The following is a 6216-nucleotide window of genomic DNA, read 5'->3' as shown; positions in this document are numbered from 1 at the left end:
GAAGACAAGCTGCTGGAAAACGAACAGCTGGAAAACGAGCCGCACCTCAATTTCCATGAGCTTAAAACATTATATTCACACCTGCTTGCTTCAAACGCACACGCTTGCTTTGTTTTAATGTTTTAGGCAGCAGGTGACCTATAGCACGTATTAGGCTAAAGAAAATGTGTGGCGGGCAAGCCTGAGACTGGCCATGAGGGCTCGAAGGAGGGCAGATAGTTCCTTAGTGTGGAACAATGGACGGGCCTGGAAAGCCAGGTCGTCCATTAGCAGGACTGGGTTCTGGCATGAGAGCACGCGGTTAAGCCTGGGGTGGGGGGGGAGTATGTGCTACCTTGGGATGTCCCGGAGGCAACAACAGGATAGACTGAGAAACTCTGCACACCCGGGGTGGCTGTTCCTGGAAGGGATGGGCCTGGAACTGATCAGTTAGCCAGCAAGCAGAACGCAGTGCTTATCGCATGGAGTAGCTGAAGCCCCCCCTCTTGATAGCGTTTTTCTGAGCTGTTTACTCCTAATAAACGTGATGTCGACCAGGCTTTCGGGGCTCTGGATCCACAAGATCTTGTGTCTCCTGGTCCCACCTTTGCTCTTTACTTTGTCTCTGTTTCTTGAGTCCTGCGTCGCCCGTCCTCAGACACTGTCCCGAGCTGCGCTGCACGCAGCACCCTTCCCCTTTTTTGTTTTTTATTTTTGCAATTTATTTGTTGAACAGACAAGGTCTTTTTCCTCTACACTTTCTCACATTTTGGATTCTGCTGGTAACATCTCAGCAGTGTCATTTAACATAGTTCTCTGTCCCCACTATTTCTTGTAAATGGGTACTTAGATACAGAAATTTGATCAGATTCAGGTTTGAATTTATGTCAAGAAAATTTCTTAGTTCGTATTTCGTATTTCCTGTTACATCACATCAGGAGGTATGTATGTCTGTCTGTGCATTTGTTTTTAATGTTGAAACGGAACTGTGGGCTTTGGAAGGTGTCAGCCTGGTTATAAATTTCCCATAACCTTTTCACCTACTTGCTTTAGGAGCCACTGATGATCATCAATTAGGTCTGTTATTTCATAGCAAATTACAGAATGGTGATTCTTAATTCTACAAATCCTTCTTTATTTAATTTTTTTCCATAAAGTAGTTTTTCCTTATCAACTGTATGGTGACTCTGAAGTGTAGTTGTTTCCCTTTATTTAGTTTGCAGGACGATGAACTGGTTACTCTAGTGAGCGAGCGTGTATAGGAGGGTGTTGGTGTAATCTTGAACGCATGAGTTATTTAAAAACATAGTTTATATGCTGCGATTCACTACACTTATTATCTTGCTGATGCTCAAAATGCTCCATCTTCGTCTAGTATGTCATTTTCCTGTGGCTGCTGTAACAAATTATTACAAACTTGCTGGCTTACAGCAACTGCAATTTCTTGTTTCATTGTTCTGGAGGCCACAAGCCCAACATGAGTGTCACTAGAACAAAACCAAGGTGTTGGCAGGGCCATGCTCCCTCTGGACTAGTTTTCCTTTCTCATTTACTAACCCTTTTGCTTGCTGGATATGTCTTTTCTTAAGTCCATATTCTGAGACTTAACTATCAAAGTATCTGATTTTTTTCATAATCACCTGTTCCTTTGCCATAATGGCATTTTTTGGGGGGTAGGGGAAGGTAACCAGGTTTATTGATTAATTGATTCTTTTATTTATTTATTTATTTATAATGGCGGTACCAGAGATTGAACCCAGGACCCTTGTACGTGCTAGGTACAGACTGTACCACTGAGCTATACCCTCCCCCAACCCCATAATGGCATGTTTTTATTTTGAATGTTCTTGTTCCATGGTTGCAATTCCCTTCTTGTTCAGTCTGAGGATTTAATATTTAATGTCTTTCTCAGATTGTCCTAGAATACTTTTCCTAAAGTTTTGCATTGTGTGTGTGTGTGTGTATGGGATTGTGGTCAATGTGAATGACACACCTTCAGTTGTGCAGACTGTATGCAGCAGACCTGGGTCTTCTGGCTATTTTTCATAACACTGGACTTTCTCATATGTTTTGTAATTCTTGTACGTGAGCATATCTTCTGTGGGAACTTTACTTTTTGGTGCCCCAAGTCATGGCTGGCTTCCCACGAAGCAATTTCACACTGACTCACAGGTGTGTGGCTCCCAATCAGACCATGGATCAATGACCTGGCTCTGTGCTCCAACTGGTGAAGCTGAGTCAACCTTGCTCACGTGCATGCTGATGATTTCCACCCAGGGCCCTGGTGCAGAGGGATTCCAGCTCCTTCTGATAGGCCAAGAGCCCATTCGGGACCCTGAATACATGACCCTCCTCATCTGAACTGCTGCTCCTGTATGACGTTGGGCCCTACCTTTTCTCCTGCTTCAGCTTCCAAAGGGGAATTTTTTTAAGGTATAGAAAAAATAAGGGGAGAAACGAATGATTGAATTCAGGTGAATTTAAACATGTATCCCATTTTAAAAATATGTATACACGCCTAAATCAAAAAGAATGTGCTACTCTCCCAAACATACTAACTTCCCAGCAAATAAATCTTGGAAGATTGGTAAGTTTTGAAGGTGAACAGGGAATGTTCGTCATGGAAGATGACAAGCACAGACACTGAAGATGTCCGTTTCCAAACAAATGCCTAAATTGTTTGAGAAAATTACTGACTTCTTTGTATATTTAGTTTAGGATTCTCGCAATTCAAGAAATGTTAAAATCTTTAAAAAAAAAAAAAAAAGTCTTGCTTTAATTTCTGTTTATGAGAAAAAGATGAACCAGAAAGGACTGGAGCTAGGCTGAGCTGATAAAAATTGACAAAGGTCATGAGATAAAACTTTTACAACGTACAAATTGCATCAATAAAGTCTGGGGCCTCTCGGTCGAGAGTAACAGATTTGTATCTGAAGTTCTGAGAATCTGGCTTTCATGAGCTGCTTTGATTCAATAAAACTGCATTGAGCCGGACTCCAAGTGAGTTGCTGTGCTGGTCACGGGGACAGAAACACCTGCCATACACTCCTGATCCCCCACACCCATTCTTTAACTGGCTCCTCCTACTTTAAGGTCCAGCTCAGATCAGTTTCTCCTGCCCAGTTCAGGGAGAGGCAGCTGAGGTGCGCGGACATGTATGTGCAGGTTGGAGGCAGGATCAGAGCTCGCTTGTCACCTATTAGCTGTGACCATGAGCAAATAATTTCATGTTTTTCAATTCCTCGCTTTAGGATAGAATTCTACCCCTGGGGCTGTGGTGCTGAGGGGAATTAAGTGAAGGAAGGGTGCAGGCGGGGCACATTAGTAAATCTACAAAGTGAGCTGATCCTGCTCGGTCTTTTCCATGTTCCCCCAAACAAGCAGCACAGACCCACCTGCTGACAGCTGGGGCCGCTTCCAGTGAGCCACAGATAGCTGACTGCATCTTCATCCTCCAGGGGATTCGGGATTAATGCCGTAGTCAATACTCCAAAACAGCTTTTCAAAATAACGAATTAATATTTTCTAAGAGAAGTTGGCAGTGCTTATAATTAAGTGCCAGTCATTCTACTGATTAAGTAACAGAGTTAGTAACATACATCATTAGCAACTTAATTACTAGTCAAGGGTTATGCCCTTTAAAATGTAACTGGTCATGCCAGCATGAATCCCCTTTTCCTGGACAGGAGACCTTAGGCTCATTGTGAACAGTCTCATGATACAATGAAACACAGCTGTCAGGAGGGGAAATAAACCTCAGGGGAGGTTTTAAGAAGCAAGAGTATAAATTGGCTTTTTACCAAGACGATAGTCTCTAAAGACAACTCAGGTGGAGTCTGAGAAAAGTGAAGAAGCTCAGAGAAAAGTGAGGGAACCTGGAAAGGATGCAGTCGTCCTTTTCACTTTCACACCACCCCTGGGTCCAAGTCGAAAGGAAGGAGCTATGTACCTACGAGCAGCAGCTTAAATCAACACAGCCAACGTATTCTGTATAAAACCTCCTTGAAGCATAAAGCCGCTAAAAATATCTTTCCACCAGTTCCTAAAACCCTGGATGCCAGTGACTGTCCATTGGTGAACATCCTTAGTGGTGAGACTCCTCCGGGAACACGGCTTCTGAGTTTCAGCTTCAGAGCAACCTCACAGTCCAGTGAGTACATTTACCTAAACCCTCTTTAAACTAATTCCTCTTGATTTGGGTCGTTGTCATTGTCGTTCAGACTCTTCTTAAACACTTTCCACGTACTTCGCTGAGTTGTCATCACTATGGCTTCTTGCCATTCAGTCAACGAACTTTTCTTTCATCATAGATTTTCACTTTTAATAGTAATACTGACTTGTTATTTGAATTATCCACATAGAAAAATATATACATGTGCTTGTGTACACACACACAGAGACTAATGGAGATCAAATAAATAATTCTGGAAAATTCCTTAGAGACTGAGATTTCCAGAGTAAGAAGAGGAATATATCTTTATAGTCAGACTTAAGAAAAAATCCTATAAACTCACATTTGACTTGGAAAGCTTAGTATAAGCTCATAATGTTTAAATAATAATGCTTCAAAACAAAAACAACAACACAGAAGAAGCCTAGATTCAAGGACAAGGCGGTCTCAGTGAGCACTGCCTCACTCTCCCCACTCGCAGTTCCCAGACTATGGTCTCCCAATGCCATTTTCACTAAAGGGAACCAGGGTTCCTGGAGAAATGGCTGTTCTGGGGCAGGTGACCTGACATCATATTGTGGCCAAAAATAGGGATGTTGCCAAAGACCAAGATGCGGAATCCAGGAGCCGACCTGGAGGAGCCCGTGCAGGCGACAGATGGGACAACTGATGCACCCCTGACAATAAATGATTGAAATATACTGAAATAAAGCAGACACATTAAGTTCTATGCATTTATAATGACAATAGGAAAGAAGAAAGTCTCACTGTTTTCCTTGTAGGTTCTCAGTCTGACCGCACCATGTACTTATCCTGTCTTTCCTCTACAAACTGTATTTCAGGTTAACCAAATAGTTATAAAAGAAGTCTAGCTAATAAATGCAGAAGGAAAAATCAAAATAGAAAACCACCAGTTTGCAATCACTAATGAAAAAATAGATCTGGGTAATAAATGAATGTTAAATGTTAAAGCCACGAGGCTGATGAGGCACATTTGATAGGTAGTTCAGGATGACAACAGATCAACTTACTTCCGATCGAGTTCAGATCCACTAAACCTGGGGTAATAGGACAGCAGGGGACAAAAGGAACCACCAGCACCACTCATGGAATATTCCTGGTAAAAAGTCCAGACCCCAGTCTAAGCAAGCCTCTCGACCCCAGCACTGGCTTACAAGAACTGTGGGCGCCAAGGAATGTGTTAGTTACATCTTGCTAAAATCAAACACAAACAGAGACCAGAACTGAAAATTCCCTGAGCAGACAAGCCCAGTTTAGTTATGCCAGCAAAGCTTAATTTAGCTTATTTTGCAGGACAAGCAAGGCTAACTTGACCTGGGTCACTTGTTGCTTATGCCTACGAAAATCATAAGCAAAACTTAAAGTGTTCCCCCAAATTGATGTGAGGTAACCACCATCCAATTCTCTTTCATTTAAGAAAATTCTACAATTCTAATCAGTTACTATGAAAAATAAACAGTTACTGCCTTCACACTGTGTAGGCTGCTTTACAACAAGATACCCTGAGTCTCATTCCATGTTTTGGTTTGAGTGCCCCCAGTTTGCAAACTGTCTTTTTGGTGTGTGAACAATAAACTTTTACTAATGACCACTTTAGTGATTCATTGGTTTTACTGTTTCTTTTTTCTCAACTTTTGACAACCATGGGGATGCAATCCAGCAAGATCTAGACTGTGGAGAACTGAGCAGGCCAGACATGAGGCATGAAGGCAGAAGGACGGGAAATGCCACACACGAAAGGGCCTGAGGAGCTTCTCAGCCAGACGCACCGGGCGGACTTTGGCGCCCATTTGAACAACAGGGCCATCAACATACCTTCTGAGAAATTTAAAAACAAACTAGGCATTAGGTGATCTCAAGGAATTATTGCTCATTTTGAAAAGTATGATAATGTATTTCGGTTAGGTTTTTTTAAAGCGCTTTTCTTTAAGAGAGACATCATGACCTATTTAAGAGTGACATTTTGGGATTTGCTTTTAAATGCTGCAGGAAAACACTGGGTGGCGGGGGACTTGGGATGGAGAATTGGGAGAGCAAGGCTGGCA

The sequence above is a fragment of the Camelus dromedarius genome, chromosome 36 (genome assembly GCF_036321535.1).
Source record: "Camelus dromedarius isolate mCamDro1 chromosome 36, mCamDro1.pat, whole genome shotgun sequence".
In the NCBI taxonomy this organism is placed as follows: Eukaryota; Metazoa; Chordata; class Mammalia; order Artiodactyla; family Camelidae; genus Camelus; species Camelus dromedarius.
The sequence above is the reverse complement of the archived record's forward strand: the minus strand, read 5'-3'. Positions refer to the sequence as shown.